Raw genomic sequence first — 23508 nt, 5'->3', positions numbered from 1 at the left:
ACTAAAGGTTATTATCAACCTTGGAAGTGTTCACATGAAGAAATGCTGGAGAGAAATACTTCGTTTCCTTGCTGCTCTCTCAGGAGGAAGCAGCTTGCAAAGAAGCCAATAGTTCCACCCACTGTGTCCAAACCACTTTAGTACAGGAACAGAGATCCTTCATCCAAATCTCCATGTCTTTCTCACTCAACTGGTCAAATTGTATTATAATTGTTGATGGAGCTCATATAATTGTTGGAGCAGTTATGAGACCTCACACCAGTCAGATGGAGGAAGTGCTGCTTTACAGGGCATGGTTAAAAAAATGGGATACATTATTACCAAATACATTTTACTAAAGACACAAAAATGGGATTAAAAAACTCTAACATGAAAAAGGCAGTGTTGTGCTCTAGCAAGTCTGAGGAAATGGTTTGACAAGTCTTCACAAATATCTGATCCGTATTAGGGTATCTGAGTGTGCCTACCCATTATGTGTGAGATTTTTTTTTCTGACTTACATTGTTGATAAGTATATTATCACATGTTCACTGGATTTAATTTTTATTACTAGTTGAAGAATAAAGGGTTTAATTTGTGTCCTGATACCATTTGAGGTCATTATGAACTCTGGGGGGAAATGAGATGCCTCTCAGAGAAGCACGGGAGAAGAGACTCTAAGAACAACAATAGGAGGAAGGATAAGGTATATTCCACAAATCTGGTTTTTGGGGCTAGATCTGTTTTCAGAGTCTCCTTACGTCATGATGGAGGCATTATTATGAATATGTTTATCTGAATTAAAGCTTCTATTGCTGTGAGGAAGCACTAAGACAGAAAGGTAAGTGGAGGTGGAAAGGATTTATTTGCGCTATATTTCTACAAATTTCTCATTATAGAAGGAAGTCAGGACAGGAACTCAAGCAGGACAAAACTGACACAGGCAAAAGCTGATGTGGAGGCCAAGAAGGGCCTCTGCTTACAAGCTTGCTCCTTATGTCTGCTCATAAAACCCAAGACCGATAACCTAGAGACTACACCACCCACAATGGGCTGGGTCTTGCCCCATTTGTCTAATTTAGAAAATGTCAGATCTTATGAAGGCACTTTCGCAATTGAGGTTCCAATCCTTGCAGATACCTCAGTTTGTGTGTCACCTTGACATAAGGTGAGCAAGCACATAGTTCCCTCCCAACCCTTATAAATACAGTAAAAGTGCCTAGTTCATATGAACATCTAGAAGAAGAAACAGCATGTTTTTGAAGCACTTGGTCCTATTTCTTCTTCCTTTGAGGCCTGAGTTGAAATCAGTAATACTAATGCTATCAGCCATGGTGTGAACAAAAGAGTAAGCTTCCAACATGTAAAATGACTCAGGCTCTTGGAGTTTTCGAAGGTAGTGTTCAATTGCAAGAATAAGACTTGGAGGATTTTTATACAAGCATGTTCCTTTTTTCAATTTGTTTTTGGTTATTTTATTTATTTATGTTTTAAATGTTACTGTGTTTCCAGTTTCTCCTCCAAAAACCTCCATCCCCTCCTTCCTCCCCCTACCTCTGTAAGAGTGTTTCCCCACTTGCCTCAGGAGGCCATACCTATCCACTGGGTACACTGGATATGGTCTTAACAGATTCTACCTTCCCTTTGTTCTGTATTTTCTCTTAAGTCCTTCCTGTTGGGTTCGGGGAACTTCGTGGGTCCCTGGCATCTGGGGCTTTCTAGTGGCTATCCTCAACTCCCTCTACCCCACTCCTACACACCTACTTTTAAATTCTAGACAGTCTGTATTTCTCCCCTACTTCTTCCCATATGTGAACTCTCCATTCTTTTTCCCTCCCCTCCTATCTTCCTTCCAGATACCTCTCGCCCTCTACTTCCCAGAGATTATTCTCCTTAGGACTTTAGCATCCACACTTTAATGTAATCTTTTTTCCTGAGTTTCATATGGTCTATGGGTTGTATCTTGGGTATTCTGAGCATTTTTTGCCTAATATCAACTTATAGAGTACAAACAATCTGTGTTCTTTTGTGACTTAGGATGATAGCTTCAAGTTCCATACATTTGCCCAGGAATTTCATGAATTCATTGTTTTAAATAGCTGAGTAGTACTCCAATGTGTAAATGTACCACATTTTCTGTATCCATTATTCTGTCAAGGGACTTCTGGGTTGCTTCCACCTTCTAGCTATTATAAATAATGCTTCTATGAACATGATGGAGCATGTGTCCTTGTTATATGTTGGAGCATCTTTTGGGTATATGGCTAGGAGTGGTATAGCTGAGTTCTCAGGTAGAACTATTTTCAGTTTGCTGAGGAACTCCCAAACTCAATAACATTTTCTATTTCTTTAGACGAACTAATACTATTAATTTCTTACCAAGGATTTTGACTGAAGTGTTTGCAATAGTGTGGGTATAAAATGGAAAATCCCACTGACTGTCTAAGATGTCTCTAGTGTTTACTTAGACTAAACAGCAGTGTATGTGTAATAATTTCTTTTGTATAATGAGCCCACAATGGTTCAGTAAACCACCTAACTTATAACTCTACTGTTCCTTTTCTGAAATGAAGTAGATATCCTCACAACTATTTCCAACAAGTGTAAGATTGATAGACATTTTTACATGTATACATTTTAGGCTTTGCAATTTATCTAGAATTTCTCTCAAGGTTTCCTCACTGCCTTATATCTACTTACCATATGGGAATGAACAAATATCGTAGTGATACAATAACATTTTCTTTATAGACAGAAGCAGCAAATTTTGACTTATGAGCTACAATTGGCTTATCTTGTGTTCTACTCAGTAGTTACATTAATGTCACATTTTCATTAGGTTATTACAACACTAAAAAAGAAAACTTGTCTTTTTCATGAGTCATCCCCTCAAAATGTCTTAAATTCTAGCTTTTTCTTTAATAGCAGTGAAAACCTTTCTCACAGTCTATTTGTGGACCATTATACTAAAACATATATTTACTAAAATGTATATTAGCATAGACTTTCTATACATGTAATAAGCACATGAGTGAAAAATGTCAGAGCCATGGGTCTAAATTTGCTCAGGGTGTTGAATGATATTCTGCCCACTATGTAAAGATTGTGTCAGATAAATGTAAGATGACTCTTACAACTCAGCTACTTTTTCCAAAATAGACTCATATAAGTTATATATAATCTGTGCGTCTCAAGGTGTTTGAGTCTAGAAAGCAAATAAATACAAGCCCATGACGAGGATTACAATTGAAAGTTAAATCAACTCTCCCGAGCAACTAAGATTCACCTACAGATACACTTAAACAGACTCTCAAATTCAACTTCTACATTCCTGTCCACATTGTAGTATGATTCAAGAAGTACAGAAAATTATATTCCACCCAGAAAACTTTGATTGTTGCTGTACTTGTTAGAATCAACACTATTAATAGGAATTCATTTGCATGTGACTTTTCCAGCACCGATTTTCCTTTGAAATAAAAGGTAGGATTGGGAGAGATAACTTAGCAATTAAGTTAATCTTAATTTACTTACGCTCCTGCTGCAGAGAATTCAAATTCACCTCTCAGCACCCAAGACAGGCATTTTAAATCCTCCTGGGACTCTAGTTCTAGAGGATATAACACTCTCTTTGTTCCTCTGTGGGTTCCTATACTCCTGTGCACATATCTGCACTGACGCACACCTCTGTGTAATTAAAACTAAAATAAGTTGTAATTTAAAATAAAAGCTAGAAATATTTAATGTGAATTCATTTTCTCTGAGCACTATTCTGGACGCGAATAATGTGAATTCTTTCGTTTACAATTTGTATTTCTTCTCTGCCTCTCCTGGGTGCCTTTCTGAAACCATAACTTGCTGAAATATAAGAAGGTTTTGTATTCTTTGTGTCAAATCACAAAAAAATTATCAATGATAAATACTGCTGACAATTCAAGGAAAAAGAAATCAAGTGCCAAAAATGTGGAGGGGGGAATATTAATGCATAAAAACAAGAAAAAAAAATCTGAAATGATAATGGCATAGTTTTCAAATGCATGTATTAAAGGTAAGGTTTGGGAAAGAGTCGTCTAATCGGGATGAGAGATAAGTGGATTTCATTTGTCACAACCCCGGGACATGAGTCTTACTGATCACTGTGAATGATGCTTCGAAGGCTATAATCGAAGTAAAAGATATGGAAGCATTTGATTTAATGCGTAGACATCAGTTTTGTCTGCCAAATCCCAAGGAAGACATCTATGAGCCCATCAATCAACACTAAGATCTCTGTGTTGAGCAGGTGACATTCAAATCATAAAGCAGTCATCATTTAAAATACATTTTTAAATCACTGCTGCACTACCATTTATAATGAATGTATTTTTAACTCCAATAATTAATCAACTGTGATGTATTCCCTTTCTTTTTTCCCCTACTCTCCTCTACATTCTTCTTTTATAAAAAAAAAAAAAAATTAAATTTCCAATGTGCAGAAACTCAGCAAAGGTGTTCCAGTTTTGAAGCTTCATCTGTGAAGGCACTGTAGAGATTTATAAATTTAAAATTGGAAAATGAATATTTAGCTCAGATAGCATCTTGGTGGACACGTGCCATGAACAGAGCAAGCCAATATTTGGGATTTCAAAACCATCCTTGTGACTGCATCTCAAGAGGCATTGCTTTAAAATGATGTACCCCTGTGCACAGACATATCACATTTCTCCACCTCCCGAGGAGCCAGTTCATCAGATAACTTCTCCTAAAGACATTCCAGTACTGTAATTTGCCACTGCTTTAATCAACAGTGAGATAATATAGAAGCCGCAGTAAATGATTCAGAATGGCTTCATCGGCAGGAAACCCATTAGTCTAACCATATTTTCCCATACTTTTCAGCACCATGTCCTGTCATCTGGAAATAATAGGTACCATAAAAGCAAATTCTAAAAGCTAAGAGGAAAAAATGCTGGGACAGAGAACTTGATGTTTATTTGGTAGTATCAACTACCCCAAATTAATCAAAAAGAGGATTTTTCCCCTCTCAGAATATTTGAATTAAATTTCTGAATGAAAGAATACTAAAATGTTAATTAAGCATGATATATTTACATACTTCCATCATATTGGAATACGCCAGATGTACAAAAGTAGACTTGTACTAATAGGGATGTTTTTGTTTCTAGTAAATTGGTGTCTAAACAGAAAGAGGGGTGGGAGGAAGGATAAGTGAGGGATGGAGGAAGTGCAGTCTGAAGACTGATGTGTGCATGAACATTGGAGTCACTTGTCCATCTCTGTCACTTGCTTTTGTGACATGGAGATTATTATTTGCAGTATTCTATCAGTCTTTAAGCTATCTTAAATGCATTAGTTGTAATCCTTGGAAGATATAATTACCTTCATTTAATGCTAGTAACTGGAGTACTCAAGGAATAGAAATGTAATACTTTAGCCCTTTATCATCCATTGAATGTAATATTATCTCCAAATTCGTCAAAACTCTGAAGGTTGTCAATGAGCCTGAATGATGGGTGAGTTTACTCTGTGCAAATTAAGATTCCCTACAACCTTTCTCAACCCTTACGGAAAAGTACCACAATACTCCTAGCTCTGATGAAGCCAAGTGGAAACCAACAGAGGAACAGGAGAAATTAAACTGCACAAGATGTGGGACTGGAAGTAGCTGAAGTTGACATCTTGTTAACTGACAGATATTTTAGCTTTCAAGTTTAAGAAGAAATGCTTGTGATGTTAAAGCAGTGACTAGACAATTTTCACCATTTGTGAGAGTGCCACACTCTTCCTCGGCCCCAGAATTTACTAGATCTTCACAAGGTGACTAAGTCCTTACACAGCATAGAAAACACTTCAATGTTTTAATTGAATAACAGAAATGGAAAAGTTGGATAATATTTTATTTTATTTTATTGCTGCATTATTTATGAAAACACTTTCAGACAATTTTAGTGGATCACCCAACACTAAGTTTCCACCTGTCTTCTACATGGACTCTCTGGGTCTAAAAATCTTATAAAAGATAATGGGTAAGTACATTTCTTTACCCTCAATAACTAAAGACACTCAGTGACACTGCTTGTGTAACTTGATGGTTAAAAATATAGGCTACTCTAGAATAAGAAAAGTATGCCACGTCATTTTGATCTACTGAAAGAAAACTCCTAAAACTTTGTGACACCTCTTAATATGTATGCATTAAGAACTGTTATGATATTGACCACAGCTTAATGAGGTAGACACTGCCTTTATTTTCATTTTATAGAGATTAATTAACTTTTAGAATGCACAGAGCAGGTGAGCTATGGAAGTGCGGTTTTGATCTAAAAGATAAATTAGCACCATACTCAATCTCTTAGATGAAAATCTAGAGAGCTTTCATTTTTGTGTACAATGTGGCTATTAAAGATGAACCTATCCCCATTTGTGTGGCTTCTTTTGAGCTGTTTTTCAAAACAGCATCTTTGTGGTAGCTAAGCAATTATGAGACCAAAATTCACAAGGATCGTTTTTCTTTTTGTATCAATTTCTAAACCGGAGCCGTGTGTTTGAGCTAATTCTGTCTTATTAACTCCTCGGAGAATAAAGCTTATGAGCTTTATACATTGAAGTGTGAGCATGTGGCTCATCATAAGAACAAAGTTTCCATACAAATAAAAAATCATAAAAATAAAATATTTTGTTTCAATGTCATTGATCGACTAAAGCACTTTAAGCCCCAAGCGTGAGATCACAGAATTATCTACATATCTATCATCCTTCTTGACACAGAAGACAATTTGGAATTGATCTTAAAGTGTGCAAGGGAACAAAATGAACAGGGAAATGGGTTGAAAATGCTTCAGAGAAACCTCTCAAAAGCCTTTCTAAAAATATTCCATCCCTACTACAGTTTGAGGGAAGCGTGCCAGAAGAGGAACATTAAACACACAATTCCTTTAAAGATGATTTGTTTACTTGATTAGCATTTAAGAAAATGCTATGTTATTTTGTCAAATCATTTGTAAGAATGAATTTAAATTGTCTGCCCTGAAACATTTTTTGGTGATAGCTATTAAACGTTTAATAATTTGGATGATTTTGTTTACTATATAATTGAAAAGCAACTTTTCATAAAATTTAGTGTTTATATAGACTCATGTTCATTCCACATTGTCTGTGTGTGAGTGTGTGTGAGTGTGTATGAGTGTGTGTGTGAGAGGGAGTGTGTGTGTGTGTGTATGTGTGTGTGAGAGAGAGAATGTGTGTGTGAGTGTGTGTGAGAGAGAGAGAGAGAATCTGTGTGAGAATGTGTGTGTGAGAGGATATTGTGAGTGTGTGTGTGAGTGTGTGTGTGAGTGTATGTGTAACAGTGTGTGTGTGTGTGTGTGTGTGTGTGTGTGTGTGTGTGAATGTATGTGTGTGGTTTTGAGATTGGCTCATTTTCTTCAAATCCAGAACTCTGTATGAAACATTCTGAGTTTTAGAAAGCTTTAAGCCACAGGGTGAGCAGTGATAGAAGAGACTAGACTGCAGTTTCCTAAGCAAAGACCACGCAGCTGCAGCTCCTCTCTGCCCTCAGTCCTGTACCTGAGTGCCGCAATGGAAAAGCCACCACATCCAGACCCAGTGCTATGTGAAACTGAAGACTACATATTTTGACTTCTTCTTCTGAGGAACATGACACTTCGTAGTCACTGTGTCACCATCGTGTCTCAAACATCCTGTCATTTTGGCCCTGCCCATGACAGACACAAACCAAACTTCCAACAGGAGCACAGGCAGTGCTTTTCTCTGTTCAGTATAAGAAAAACATCACATCATACAACTTCAGAGCTTCCTCTGACCTAGAACCCTTCATAGGTGACAGGAAGTAATCTAAGTATATCCTTTTTCCACTAAGTAGCATATGTAATGAATTAAAAGAAAAAGTTCATTTTAAAAACTTCGGTATTTTAGGGTGAATTATAGACCAGTGTGTCACAGTTTTAATTGTAATGACCAATTTCAAATAAAAAAATCTAATGGTTACAGTGCAAAATTAGAATTTGCAACTCAATGTGATTTATTGACTATAACATCTGAGAATTGTGTTAGGTATATAGTAGTATAGCTGACGAATAGAATGTGAGCAAGGACAAGTGATATCTAAAATCAGTAACAGAAGCTAGAGAGACTGCTCAGTCAGTTAAATGTTTGGATAATTTGCACCCATGCAATAGCTACTGTGTGGTTGGTGTGCAACCTCATCTCCAATGCTGGGTAGGTACAGATTGGTAGGTGGATAAAGTTCACTGTCAAGTCTGGCTGAATGGATTTCAGAGTTGAGTAAAGGAGACATTGATAAAAATATTTTATGCTAAACTATGGTCTTCATATACACATACATGATCTGTCTCTCTCTCTCTCTCTCTCTCTCTCTCTCTCTCTCACACACACACACACACACACACATACACACACACACACACACACACACACACACACACATACACACACACATGCACATGAAATAAAACAGTTATATTTAGACAATCCAATAATATCACAGATAATCCAAGTAACAGAGGAACAGAGAGTAATAGTAAAACATGGACAACGGCCAGACCTATATCCAAAAACCTTGAAGAAAAGAGATTGAGTTTATGTCATATGCTGGTAGCTGGGCACTTAGGGACATGACAAAGGTCACAGCAAAACATCTTCTTATAAGCTGTCACTTACTCCTGTCCTGTCCATAATAAATAATCTGAAAACCAGAGGCAAAGGTGCCCTTTGTCACATCTTAGCCTTGTATGCCTCACTTAGTTCCCTACCAAGCCCACCAGAGAATGTATCTGAATGAAAAAGCACAAAAATCTAGTTTCTATATGTTTCAGGTTATGTTGCATGGGTGAGTGGTCACTTTATTGAGAGACTGATGTCTTATTCATTACTTTGCTAATATATAAATTAAATATGGAAGAATATTGAATTTTTTGGAGCAAGTTCACTCTGGGTAAAGTCTGGAAAAACTCCTCACCAAAATTCAACTAAAATCTCAGTTGAAACTATCTAGGCAGCACCTCCATGAATATAAATATTTATTAACTAAAGGATTTCTTTCTTTAAAAATAAATTGCCTTATTCTTTGAGAGAAAAGAGATTGTAATCAGATCTTTCCCATTCTGTATTTGCCTTGGGATGTTAAAAAGAACCCTGCTAGATTTTCAATTCAGGGTTACAAATAGAGTATGAGAGACTCTGGGAATTCTGAAATGATCATTTTACCAATAAAAACAGTTTTGACTGATCGCACAGGTCTGTTTTTATAAATTGAATCTAGGTCAGAGATAAGCGTGTAGGTTCAGTGTATGTTCTTATATGAAATATTGCCCTAGGATGAAATGGTAAATTTAAAACCCGCAGCTGCTCACATACACCCAGGTGTTAATGGTGTTGCCTCTCCAGCCATGCTCTTGGATAGTTTTTCAAACATTGATGTCTAGCAGATTCTTTATGCCGCTGATGCTTAGGCTCCCTAGGCAGCTGCTCTGGACTGTGGCCTGGTTAGGGTCTGGCCACTTCCTCAGAAAGAGACTGCCTCATATTTCTGTGAAGGAGTCAAGGCTAGATAAGTGTTACTGTCTCAGAAGAGCAGTAAAAACACAACTGGGGCAAAGAGAGCCCTGTCCAGATGGAGAGGAAAACAAGTGATGATTTTCCAGTTCCATATAGAACCAGCTAGACACAGAGTGACCCAAAAGGGATGCAGGGACATTAGTTTGCAGGTGTTTGCCTGCTATTATATTGTTTGACAGAAAGGTGCTGTCAAGGTGGAGAAGAGAAGAGAAGAGAAGAGAAGAGAAGAGAAGAGAAGAGAAGAGAAGAGAAGAGAAGAGAAGAGGTAAGCTGTGATTTCCCTTAAGCAGCTTGTTTGAATCACACTCCACAGCAGGTCCCAAGGCTGGTGGATAATTACAGGAAATAGTTGCAAAATGGTTCTCATTTACAAATGAGAAAGTTCTGCATCTCCTGGGCCACATCAGACAGACACTAGCCTTAGCCCAGCCACCCAGCCTTTGCTTATTCATTTTCAACCATCCTGATAACCTCACTTCCCTCTCAAGCCACTATCTTTCCCAAGTCCCAGGGTGTCCTCCTTTGCTTCATTCTGTCTGTAAAAGGTTGCCCTTGGCTTGTGGCCTTACTCCTTTTCACAGCTTCCTTTTCCCTACTCCTCCACCTTCTCTCTCTTCCCTTCTTTCTCCCTGGAGCTGTGGGGAGAATTTCTTACCCTACATATTCAGCTACATAAGATCCGACTTTGTTTGCATGCCTTCTTCTTTGTGTCTAATTGAAGGCTTGGCACAAAATAGACAATTAACAAATATTTTTCAATGCATGAATGAAATTCTCATTCGGCTTTAATTATTGAGCAGCTTGCTTGAAGGCGTGTGCTCTCTTTTTTTTTTTTTCTATTTAATATGAGAAATTATGCCCCAAATTTCCCAGGCCTTTTGTCCTCACAATCCCTCTAAGCAGCTCTCTTGAATGTGTTAAGCAAGGATTTGTTGCCAGGCCATTTTCCCCAAGTCTTGGTGTGGGCAGTCACAAACTGCAAAGCAGACAGAACAGCATCTTACATTCAGTCCCACCTGCCACAAAGCTAGAATTTCTGTAGACTTATTTACTGGGCTCTACTGAGAACATGGTACTCTTACAATCTTTGAAGACACAGCATTTCTCTCGTTAGTCTAGAAACTAAAGTGATTCACATGGAAAACTATTGGTGCTGCTAAACAGATGGAAAATTGCTGACACTTATGGTGTGACTAGACAACCCAGAAGTCTTAGAAAACTCCAAGATGTAGGAGAATAACATCTTGCCCTGTTGTGTTGTGTTGAGAAGATTTCCTGTCTTTTCCTAAAGTCCTCCATCTGTAAAGTATTAATAACTCAAGACTTACAGTCATATAAGATCATGTCAACATTTATATATATGCATATATAAATGTGAACGCATATAGCCATGCTCACAATTGCAAAATATGTAGTAAATGTTCAACCATTCATGAAGCATACTACTGAAGAACCATAATATTAGAAGGATGGAAGAAGTTATGATGGCCAGATTACCATTTCTAAGACTGCAATGTAGAGGAAACAATTCGAGATGAGATGGAATATCAAACAGCAAGGATTGTGCTCGCAACTCAGTGAGTACTACCAAAGCAAAATACACCCTGATAGATATTTTACCACTTCATTAAAAAAAAAAAAAACAAGTAAAATGTCCAAGTCATAAATGTCACTTAAGTTTTGTCTTTTATGCATACAATTGTACAAATATGAACTCTATATGATACATGCCCATTGGAAAACCTCACCGATTTCTTTAAGAGGTCTTGCTGGTAACCTGCCTATTTCACTCAGCATTGAGTAAAGGTGTACTTACGGCACTCTGAAAGCCAGTGAGATGAAATCATCTTCTGGTCTTATTCACTGTGAAGTAAATTCCCAAACTCAGATTCTCATGTATGATTTTACTAGTTGTGTGGTGAACAAGAGTATCTTACCAGAGCAAAATAAGTGGAGTTTGAAATCTAATCCAACCTCTCTTCATCAAGAATTATGCAGAATACAAACATAAAGGGTACATTATTTTAACTCACCCTAAAGCCTTTAATTAACTTGCTTGCAAATATAGAACAAAATACAGAAATTTGGCATAGAGGTAGGAATAATCTTGAAATGTGCCATAACAGATTCCTTCTTTTCTTTCATTCTTTCTATCAGGCATTATAACCACGTGAGAAAAAAAGTAATTTGGGAGAAATATCAATGATAAACACAATTGATCCCAATGTCTACAGTCTATAAGCCAACCACAGGAATAGTAAAGATAGGGATACAATTTTTCCAGAAGGATTTAGTTTCAATAGGACTTAGGTTTTGAGGTTGGTACTGGAGATGCTTGACTGAATTTCATGAGTACAGGTTCTTGGGCTCATACTCAAAGAATTGGAAAGATACACATTGAAAGAAAAATTAAGCATGAAGAAGCTTTATTGGGAACAAAGTTAAATTACACTTATTAGATAAGCTACGAAAATGAAGAGAAAGCAAGGAAATAAATAGTATTCAAAGGTTCCATTACTATTTGTGTGTTTGATTACATGGTACCCAAGAGAAGAAATAAATGGTTGCAAAGGGTACTGATTGGGTGATTTTTCTGCTTGGACTCATAGGCTTGAGTTTTGTGAGATTTATTTTTTGTACTGAGCATAATCTGTCATGTTACATTTGATTTTGATAATATGAATTTCCAGTCAAACATAGTTATAAGGTGACAAGTTAGTGATACTCCCTAAAAGTTTATTCAAAAGACACAATTTGTCCTATACATGTACCTGAAACAAGTCTACAGCAGATAGGGATCCTGCCTTTCCATTCTAGACATGGCTGGGAACAAGTTTGAATAGACATGGGATATTCTAGAGAAGCTGTTATGGGGAACAACTTAATTCCACTGTTTGAAGTGGGGTAAAGCTACAGGATGATATAGGTACCAACAGGTTTCTAGGTGCATTGTTTTGAAAAGGGTGTGTTTATTCCCTGAGCAAACTTGAGAGCCAGGTTGCCATGCCATTTTTAGACTGACCTGTTACAACATGACAAAATAATGGTGGAAGAAAAAAATATTCACAGAAGACTGAGTAGTGGGAATTATCTTCAACCTGGGAAAAGTAACCAAAAAGACCTCAAAGCATCTGCCAATGGCACTGAAGGGAGGTTCATGAAAAGTCACGACCATGGATGAAGAGAAGCCTTGCTAATGCCCAATGAGCACACATTAAATATAATTTAGCAATGACCAAAAAAATTATATTCTTAGTTATACTCTTAGAGATTTTGGTCAATCTATGCTAGTACCTTAGAAAGGTAAATTTTAAAAATACCCAATAAGTATCACCCTTGACTTGAAAGCAACTGATCTGGAACACAGATTATAATATCTTGGAATCCTCATTTAGTGCTGATAAAAATCTAAACTCTAAGCATCAGTACCAAAGACGATGAATGAATAAAAGAGTGCTGGAATATAGGAATCAAATGAAGAAGGGTTTGGGGAAAGGGTTGAGGGGAGCAATATGAGGAGAGAGAACTAAAAGGCATTTTAAGGAGATAGTACAAAAACCTAACATAGTAGAAACCTCATGAAATATATACAAATATGAAGGTCACCTAAATAAACTTAGCAAATATAGCAGGAGACAGAATCCCAATGGGTTGTTTTGTTTTGCCACAAAACAAAGCTTGCAGTTACATTAGTGGGTTACATCTAATTCAGTTGTTACCTAATGGAATTCCATGAGCATGTTCAAATTGCCCAGGCTTTTGCAAAAACAATAAATTGTTCTGCACAAACTGATATCAACGCCCTATTGCTGAAGACAACACTTAAACAACTTACAAAAAATTGAGAAGTTGAGCTGGGAGGCAGACAGAGCCTCCAGCCCAATGTTCTAGCATTTTTAGTACAAGTACTGTGCATGCTACCAAAACAGAAACAGAAACACTGGACCAGCAACAAACCCATTGATCTACAATGGTGCCCTGCCTGCAAGATAGGTAAGTGCAATGGTACCACAAGTCTTGTTGAAGTAATCAGCCAAAGATGTACCCTAGCCTAGACATTGTTTTGGTGACCAAGAACCAGAGACTACACATTTTACTCTTCTAACACACACACACACACACACACACACACACACACACACACACACACACACACACCAGAGTGATAAAATCTCTCCTAATGATATTTTTCTGTACTCATAGATCAGTTCTTGTTCAGCCATTATCAAGGAAGCTCCCTTCTGAAACAGATGGGAACAAATATAGACACCCACAGCCAGGCATCATGCAGAGAGTGAGCGACATGAAATACCCAGTCCTAAAAGGGATATTTCTGTCAAATCTCTCTAGTCAGTGCTCAGGAAACCCTACAGAAGAGAAGACGCAACTAGTTTAAAACTCAAAGGGAATGAAAGACACTAAGAAGACAAAGCCCTCTAAATCAACACGAGCAAGGCTCATACGAACTTACAGATTCTGAGGCATCGTGCACAGGGCCTGCCTGGGTCTGCACCAGGTCCTCTGGTTCTATATTTTGGCTTCTCGCTGAGTATTTTTATGGGATTCTTGAAGGTATAATTCATGGGTCTCCATTTTTTTTTTTTTTTTTTTTTTTTTTTTTTTTTTTGCCTTCCCTTGGAATGCTTGTCTTGTCCAACTTTAATATGATAGGAATTTTTAACCATATTATATCTTATTTTGTTATATTTTCACGTTATCTATAAGAATCCTTTTCTAAAGAGAGACAGAAAAGGAAGTGGGTCTAGATGAGAATGAGGTGGAGTGGTGAGAAGGAACTGGGAGAAATAGAGGAAGGAGAAACCATAACCAAGATATATTGTGTGAGAAAAGAGTTATTTTTAGTTTGTTTAACATTTGCTCATTAATTTATTTATTCACTTTACATCTCAATTGCAGCCTCTCTTCCCATCCATCCTCAACCCCTCCCTCTTCCCTCATCTACTTCCTTTATGAGAAAGAGAGGTCCCTCCACTTGATCTCACCCTACCTTGGGACATCAAGTCCCTGGAAGTCTATGTGTACCCTCTCCCGCTGATGCCAGACAAGGCCGCCATCATAGGGCAATGGAATCTCAGGCAGGTGACAAATTCAATGACAGGCCCTCCCTACGTTTTTGCAGGCTCCACATGAAGACCAAGCTATACATCTGCTGCATATGTGTGGAGAGGGGGCAGGGTCTAGGTCTACCCCATGCTTGCTCTTTGGTTGGTGGTTAAGTCTATTTTCAATAAAATCAAAGGGTATTTTTAAAATATAGTCTCACTAGATAGACTGCTTGATAATTACTTATTTGTTCCTGTTTTATAAGATTTATTCAACTTATTGAAAGGGAGGAAAAGCTATACTCATGAGTGAACAATTGTTTTATAAAACGCAAGCATGAATAAACTTTTACATGCATTTTCAAAAAAACATAGAAACCTAGGTAGTAATCAATTTGTAATTTCTTAAAACCATCCATCACAGAACTTCCAGCAAAATAAATTGATCCCTAATAAACACTTTTTCTTTTATGAGTACTAGATAATTAAATAAGTGGAAATAAATCAAAACACAAAGAAACAATGGATAGGTTCTCCTTGGATTCAACAGTCAGCCCTTTGGGAAGACAGAAGTCATAATTCATCACATCCCTCACCTATTCAATTATAAGCTGTGTAGAATCTGTATCCTCCAGGCTGATTCAAAAACTGTCAGAAATGCGCATCCATATTTATATGAATCCAGCATTACTGCAGTGAATGATGCAGAAAGCATCCTATTGAGGAAAGGAAAACAAGTGTGTATTTAATACTGTACATTCAAAAGCCGTGTTTCTAGGATACAAAGTCACAGCATCTGGGTTCATAGTGACCAATGCTGAGTCCCATCACACTGTAGAGTATCCTGATAAAAACAGACTTCAAGCTTGGAGAATGCTGTTTCATTTCAAGGCCATAGGAAAGGTACCAAGAGCTAAATAACAACACTACCTACTAAATTGTTCTCGCTATGTAAGGAAATGGGTCATTACAGCATGTCACCACATTTCCTGCCTTTTTATGCATTTCTGGATCTCGATGGTTCTCTGTGCAACAGTGAGGCTTGTTCTCACCTAATATGAGGATCTGTTTTGATTTTAGAGTTGATCCCTACTTTTCCTGCTACTGACTGTTTTTTTTTTTTTTTTTTTTCTGCAGTGATGGTAACATTTTTCACTATGTACCATGTAAATAGGAGGTTTCTATTTTACTCTAAACGACGCCTATTGCAATAACCACTCTATGTCTCGCAAATGGAATTTTGGATGCAGAGGAGGCTTGACTGTCAGCTTCTCTAGTATTCACCATTCCTGATGCAAGGAAACATTCTCCCGCTTCACTCCCACAACTTCACACATGTCCCTGAACCTCATGCTTCTGAAATACCCTGAGCCTGCCCTTTGTTGCTCATACAAATGAGATCTGCAGTGCTACCCAAAAGCTCATGGACTAAAAACCTTGGAGGAAAGCCAACTATAGGAAATCAAGCCTACTGGGGAGAAGCTGTATCACTGCAGGGAGTCCCCATGACAAGTACATTAAGACGTTAGACATTTTTTGACTCTGTGTTCTGGAAACCAGGATGTACACAGACTACCTCACTACAGTTCAGTGCTTCATCAGAGGCTCAAAGAACAGGGCAGTGATTCCGTCAGTGGAAACCTTTATAATCATGAAACAAAATAAACAATTTTTAAATTGTCTCAGGCGTTTTGTCACAGTAATAGAAAGTTAATAGAGTTGGTGACCGCAGTGTTTTCTATTTTGTTTTGCGTGGGTTAGTTCTAAAGGTCTTACAGTACAGGAAAGCTATTACTCAAAACAGCCTCTAGCTCTGATCAACCCAAACACATGAAAACACAGGATAATTGCTTCTGCAATCACATCCAATTAATTAGACTCCTGGAGCAAGTCAGGGTGGGGGGTTGGCATGGCTTACTTTTACTGCATGAGCAGCTACTCACATAGAGCAGCATAGGGGGAAGGGAAGCTGAGAAGATGGAATTTCCCCCTGTGATTTATCTTTGCCCGAAACACCTGCTTCTGATTTCCACCATCTGAGGATCAACTTAATTCCTCTGGCTTTCGGAGATGGGGAGTGCATGTGCAGAAGATCAGGCAGTTTTTATCAGTTTCCATTTCAAGAACAATTCTCTTAAATGAACTCGTACATATAATAAGAGTCAGTAACTGCATATACCTTAAGGTGTAGATCCGCTCAGCTTGTCTGAGAAAGGAAAAGAGTCCAGGTTTGAACAATTTTTACACATTTTTTTTACATTCCCAGATATATTCTATATTCCCAGAGAATTAGGACAGAAAATATTAGTCCCTTTCTGTGCCTAATGAACTTTCAAATTATTGATGATTTCAAAGAGTTTGCTAAAGGAAAGGGATCTAAGAAACAGTAAAATCTAGAGTAACCTTTCCGCTGTAGTCCTAAGTGTGTGATGACTAGAATGTAAATCCTCTCTGTCCTTTCTCCCAAGCTCACCTGCTAGGAGGCACAATAAGTAACACTCCTTGCTCCTTCTATGAGATGTATTAAACATACTTAGTTTGAAAATTATGAAGCCTCTTGAGCTCTGTCAATCCCCACACATAGGAGATGCCACACATTACCACTTGGGGTGGGTCACATTGGAAAAGTCAGCATATAACACAGAGTTGTATAAGATACCATGGCTGCCCTCCAAAAAACCCAACAAGCAGCTGAAAGAGTCAGATGCAGATATTTACACTCAACCAATGAACAGAAGCTGCTGACCCCTGTGGTTGAATTAGGAAAAAGCTGAAAGAAGCTGAGGAGGAGGGGATCCTGTAGGAGGACCAGCAGTCTTAATTAACCTGGAACCTCCCAGATCTCTCAGACACTAGATCACCAACCATGCAGCATACACCAGCTGATATGATGCCCCCCAACACATATATAGCATAGGACTTCCAGGTCTGGGTTCAGTCAGAGAAGATGCACCTAACCCTAAACAGACTGGAGGTCCCAGGGAGTTTAGAGGTCTGTTGGGGTAAGTATGTTGGAAACATCCTCATGGAAACAGGGGCATGGGCAGGAGGTATAGAATGTGGAAGAGTGAGATGGTGTTCAGGGAGGGGAATAAAATCTGGAGTGTGAAAAAAAAAGTATAAGGATTACTTCTCTTCTAGGAACATAAATTAAAGATGATTCATAAGTAAATTTATTGTTTCAACTTTGGACACACTCCCAAATGACTTTATTGTTTATTCAAATATTCTTTAAAAATGGTTGCATTCCAAACACTTCCAATACCATGTGCTCAGAGTAGGGAATATTCAGATTCTGTTTGGTGCAGAGTATAACCTTCAGAAGCTACTACACCTTCCAGACAAGCACTGATTATAATTGTTGCCTGCCAAGCCCAATGCTACAATTTACACGTGTTATATTATTTAGAGTCCCTAATCATACTTTGACACAGATTGCACTTGCCAATTAAATAATCAGATATTATAAAATCAAACATTTGGCCCAAATCCAAGGTAATAAGGGTCAGAGTTATGCTTCACCAATCTGTCTTCATTCAAAGTCCATTTTCTTTCCTTTGTTAGACATTGTCTTTGAGAAAGGAAAGTTGGCTACTCTTGAGAGACATCTGGGAACCTCTGTCTGAAAAACTAACTAAGCTTGCTTTCCACAAACTTCTCACATGGGAAGCCGCCATGGTTTCTTTTGATCGGAAAGAATGCTTCAGAACCTCATGATGTTTACAATGTCTTGCTCTAGGAACTGCTTTCTGTCCTCTGAGATGTAGAACCACAAACCCATTGCACTGAGTAATTAAAGATTCTTTAGCACCAGCAATACATCAATAGCAAGTATCCTGAGTAAATTTCCACTGAGCAATTTCAGCTGCCAATCTGAAATGCCTTCACAAGGTCATTCCACTAACATATTTATTTACTTCAATCCATAGCATGGCTTTGGATAATTCTCAAATAGCCAGGACCACACAGCCAGTTTCCCAGGAAGGAAAAAAAAATGAACATTCACTGAAAAAGGAGACAAATTCTGCTTCATCTTTGGATAGAATCCAATATATAAATATTAAGTATTAATATTCTTATAACTGTCAGATATTCAATAGAAGAAGAAATTAACAGTAGGCATACATATTTTTACTAGATCATCCTCCATTGCTGTAGTATGGTAACTTTAACTTATCCATATTATAAAAACTTTTTTGGAATAAAAGAAAAGATGGAGCGTTTTCTGCAAAAATATTTCATTTATTTATAGCTGTAGACAACCAAATATCAACAATATTTTTATAAAAGCTACATTCTTGAAAATAAAGTATCTTGCCTGAATTCATCATACATGCTCTGTTAAAACACAAATTTATTTGCCTTAAAAGTATAAAATCATCTCAAGAGTAAGACATAACTTGTGTAGGACTTTTCTCCTTGAACTTAGTAGGGAATGCTCCCATGGTGTATGGAGTCTTTCTACTTTAAATTTTAAGGCAACAGAGCTACATAAGTAAGTATGGATATCAGAAAGACTATATGAAAGAATACAAAGAAATTGTTCAATCAAAAGTGCTCAGAGAATTTGATGTTATAACCAATTCTTGGTGAGGAAAATTATGGTATATTCCAGCAATTTATAATTGAAAATACTTGAGAAAAATCTTTAATTGCAATAAAAGCAATCAGTTGTTAATCCCACTTAAAAACATATGAAGTGATTTTGTAAGTGCTTTTCCATGCCTCTGCAATATACCCACAGCAACCTAACATACAGTTATGGTCATTTGCCATCATGCGTGCACTCACACATGCACACTCACACATGAGAAAGCAAGTGGGGAGACATAGATGGACATTTTTCAGTGAAGTGTAATAATAATTAGAAGTTTGTAGTCCATTTCAGGAATGATAAAATAAAGGAAATTTGAGCCAAAAAAACCTAGAACACTACTGTTTTTTCTTTTGTCAATCCCAGTTAATAATCAATGAGTGATTTATACAAAATTACAAATTCTAAACATACAGATATAATCATTCAAATAGTACCTCTTGCAGGATCTATCTCAACTGTGGCCTAGTTCAAAATCCATTCTAAGAATATTTGTTTAACTCTCTTGAAAACTTGTTTGGCATCAACAATGAAATAGTAATACAATTGTCTTCATGTTTAATTAATATTTTTCTGCTTATGTCATCCTATATTGTACAAACAGAGAAAGTTACATGTAAGATTATGTATTTATTTGCATACATATATATGCATGCAATAAAACTCCATGAAATGGAAGGCCATACATTTAGAAGACATTGAAGGAGTGTGTGGTGGAGCTTAGGGAAAAAAATGGCAAGGGAGAGAAGTAAAAATATGGTGATCTAAAACTACATGTAAAAAGTTAAAGGCAAAAATGTATAATGTAGGGTTCAGTTCTCCTTAGAAAATTTTGTTTTTAATTTTGTATGACAGGTCATAGCATAGCTCTGAGCTCACATGTATTCATGGCTATTATTATGGTTGATCATTCCTAAATTATGAAAAATCCACAATTTCTGTTATTATAAAGGTGATTATATCTATATGCTCTTGATTCTTATCTATTCTATCTCAAAAAAACATGAATTATTGACTGTAAAGAGCGGAAACAGGGGTAAGGAGTTAAATGTTTTAGTGGGGAAAATCCATGTCTGCTTGAAATAGCAATACAGCAAAGACACTAAAAGGGGAACTCTATATATCTAGCAGTGAGAGCACAATGCCATGGTTCCCTTAGCAGGCCAACTAAGACATTCAGTAAAGACTCCACAGAAGCTTTTAGATGGGGAGATAACAAGAGTATGGAAATCATGACATCTCATTTTTCCACTGCTCAACTGGAAGCAATTGGAAAGACAAAGCACTTTTCCTCCTAGAGCACTACATGTTTGGCTGAAATTGGATGATATTTTAGAAGAAACGATGGGGTGAGAATATGTTATCTAACTTTTTAAAAGTACATGTAGTTGGGGCTGGCTTACAGTTTCAGAGGCTCAGTCCATTATCATCAACGCAGGAAGTCCAAGTCGACATGGTGTGGGGGGAACTGAGAACCTTGATAGGAAAGCAGTCAGAAAGAGACTGTCTGACACTGACCAGAGCTTGGACATGTACATTACCAAAGTCCCTAACAATGCCACTTCCCATGAGCCATGCATATCCAAACCACCAAACTCAGTTTTAAGAAAACAAAGCCTTCTTTCCCCTTCCCTTCTCTTAAGACTAAACATTCATGTTTGACTTCTAATTGGCTCTGAGACCCTGGTCATCTGTTCTGCTCAGTCCAAGGCAGACAGGTTTCTCTGCAGAAATCCTTTTTGGCTGTGCTTCAGGCTATTACCTTAGTTGAATCCCAGATTCCAAGACAGCAGACAGAAGTCAAACAAGAACATCAACATGTCAGGTAGAGTGTCCCAGACTACAGTGCTACTCCTTACCCCACCCACCATTCCAACATATTCAGAGCTGTTGTAAGTTCTGAGCCGCTATGCTGCCCTCCATCAGGATCCAGTGTAAAGGACCCAGCAGTATCACTGTCTAAACAGGAGTCACTGGGAACAATACTGGTTGTTACTGTTGAAAGAGACTCATAGGTCATAACTGACCAGGTCTTTAAAACCACTTAAGTTGTTTCAGGGGAAGGGCCAGAAAACACTCTTTTCAGAAGTCAGAGAGTGGAATGCTTGAGCCACCAAGTGAGGATGTGACTGCACCCTTGACGTCTATCTACCCTGAGGTCTCAGAGACATCGGAAGCATAAAATGTAATGAAATACAGGGCCCAAGTCTTCAGCTGCTTGATCTGTGCTATGGAGGTCAGCCAGGATGAGAGTGTGTATAGCATTCTCCACAGTGGGCATCCTCACACATGACCTCCAGGCCATACTTGTCAGCAGCTGCCAGCACACCAGTAGCCATGGAGTGGCTGTGGAGGTGTGGCACCTTCCAAGAGTAAATGAAGTTTATTATCCCCTTAAAGACTGGTGGATCTAGGTCATGGATCTCAACTCTGTTCTTCAGTCTCTCTTCTGTTTTATGTTCAAATATGACTCTGAAAAGTAGAGATCAAGATGGCTTTGTGAGCCCTGAATTCCTGGCCAGCTAACAACAGGCAACAGTCTGTAAAGAGGGAATCTTTCCATGGCTCCTCTAGATCATCTGCCAATGTGCACCTTTGAACCTTGATTGCAGGTCTTGTGTTCCAAAAATCCTGAAAGTCTTGCACTCACACTGCAGAGGAGGGTAAGTCTGCTATCCAGTAATAGAGAATGGGTTTGAGACAAGAGAAAATCTCAAAGGATGGACTTTCTGAATCCAAAGGTGTAGTTCAGCAGTAAACTGTAGACACCTGGGGTCCATGCATTATTGTGTTTTTCACCCTCCACAGTTAAGATACAAAAGTGAATCTTTCCCCAAATTGGGCTCATTTTACAGCTGAGCAACATCAGGTAAAGTGACAAGTAACTTTGCTTTCTTCATCAACCCAGTTTAGGTATACTCTCAAATACCAAGCCACTTCATCATTAGCATCTGATGAGAACATTGGGCTATAATATATTTTTCCTGTTTTCTCAATTAAAGCAGAGAAGTCTCTAAGGGTTCACCTATAGCCGAATTTCTGGTTCCTGTTCTGTGTGTACACTCCCAGCTCTTGACTTCCAGGCACCCTGACATTTCTGCTTGAGATACTTTAGATGTAAAACAGGAACTTCTTCCACAAGGTTTGAAGTCTCAGGTGTTCTTCATTACATAAGGGAATTCTGAAGATGTCGGCTCAAGTGCCAGTGAAGGAGTGGGCTTACTAGTAAGAGAAGAGCAAGCCGGCAAAGACCCAAAGCTTCCTTCTTCCAGGTGTATATGTATGCCTCCAGCAGAAGGTGTGACCCAATTGAAGATGTGTCTTCTAGTCTCAAGATCTGGATTAAAGGTGTGTGTTTTCCTGCATCAAGACTCCGATTAAAAGTATGTGGTTTTCTACCTGAAAGGTCTATATTTGAACTGAATCTATCTACTTCAATTTGAGAAAAAAAAAATTAAGTTATACCTTCCAATTTTGGACTTTACACGATCCCAGAGGGAGGGCGGATGGGACTCGGGGTAGCCATCACTAGTGTTCTTTGTTTACTGTGGTCAAGCATCCTTAAATGAAGGGATCTTGTCATTCTCTACACAGCTATTTTTTTTACCTTTGTGCTGGTCTTACACTGATTTCTGCTGCAAACATCATCAGGGAGGTGGTCTTAACTTGTCAGAAGTCTGGGTGATGACAAAATGAAGGGCAAGTTGAAGAACTCCTATATGGATGGCAGGAAGCAGAGGCCCAAACCTCTAAAGGTGCTTTTCTTCTTTTCTGTGGGTCCTTCCAATCAGACTCACAGACCTTGTGATGACTCCTCCCAACATGGTTGATGGGTCCTGTATTTCCCCCTCAGGAAATCCTCCTTAAAAACTCTTTCCGGATTCACTTAAATGTTCAGTTTAGGAATTTCCTAAATGCTTCTCAATTCAATCACTTTAATCAACAGCATTCAGCTTATCAATACCTCATATTATGCATTTTCTACAGGTGAGGTCTGTCCTCTTCAGACTTCCTTCAGTGCTTGCTCTGCTGGTGCTGGGGTTCTTTCAGGCCACATGGTTCTGATTCATCTCCTTCCTCCATCATGTCTCCATCCTTTGTCTTGTCTCTCCCTCTGAGAATAGTTTTCTATTTCTGAAGAAAGATATGGCTATCACCAGCAAGTCCTGGAAGACTAGTTTGACTATTAACATACTTTCTTTCCTCGTACATACACTATTCTAGGTAAGCATGACCATCATGAAGCAAATACTGTGTCGCTGTTGAAAATAACTG

General features: G+C 38.1%; 1 pseudogene across 1 annotated transcript; it reads right to left on the bottom strand.

Annotated features, from left to right (window-relative positions):
- Positions 1–21287: 21287 nt before the first annotated feature.
- On the bottom strand, positions 21288–23057 carry LOC308438827 (TD and POZ domain-containing protein 4-like; annotated as a pseudogene). The gene is made up of 2 exons: positions 23035–23057; positions 21288–21847 (listed from the first exon to the last, which is right to left on the bottom strand). The product of its transcript is annotated as a TD and POZ domain-containing protein 4-like (transcript).
- Positions 23058–23508: the final 451 nt, after the last annotated feature.

This window comes from Micromys minutus, assembly GCF_963924665.1.
Source record: "Micromys minutus genome assembly, chromosome: 1".
NCBI lineage: Eukaryota > Metazoa > Chordata > Mammalia > Rodentia > Muridae > Micromys > Micromys minutus.
The sequence above is the reverse complement of the archived record's forward strand: the minus strand, read 5'-3'. Positions and strand labels throughout refer to the sequence as shown.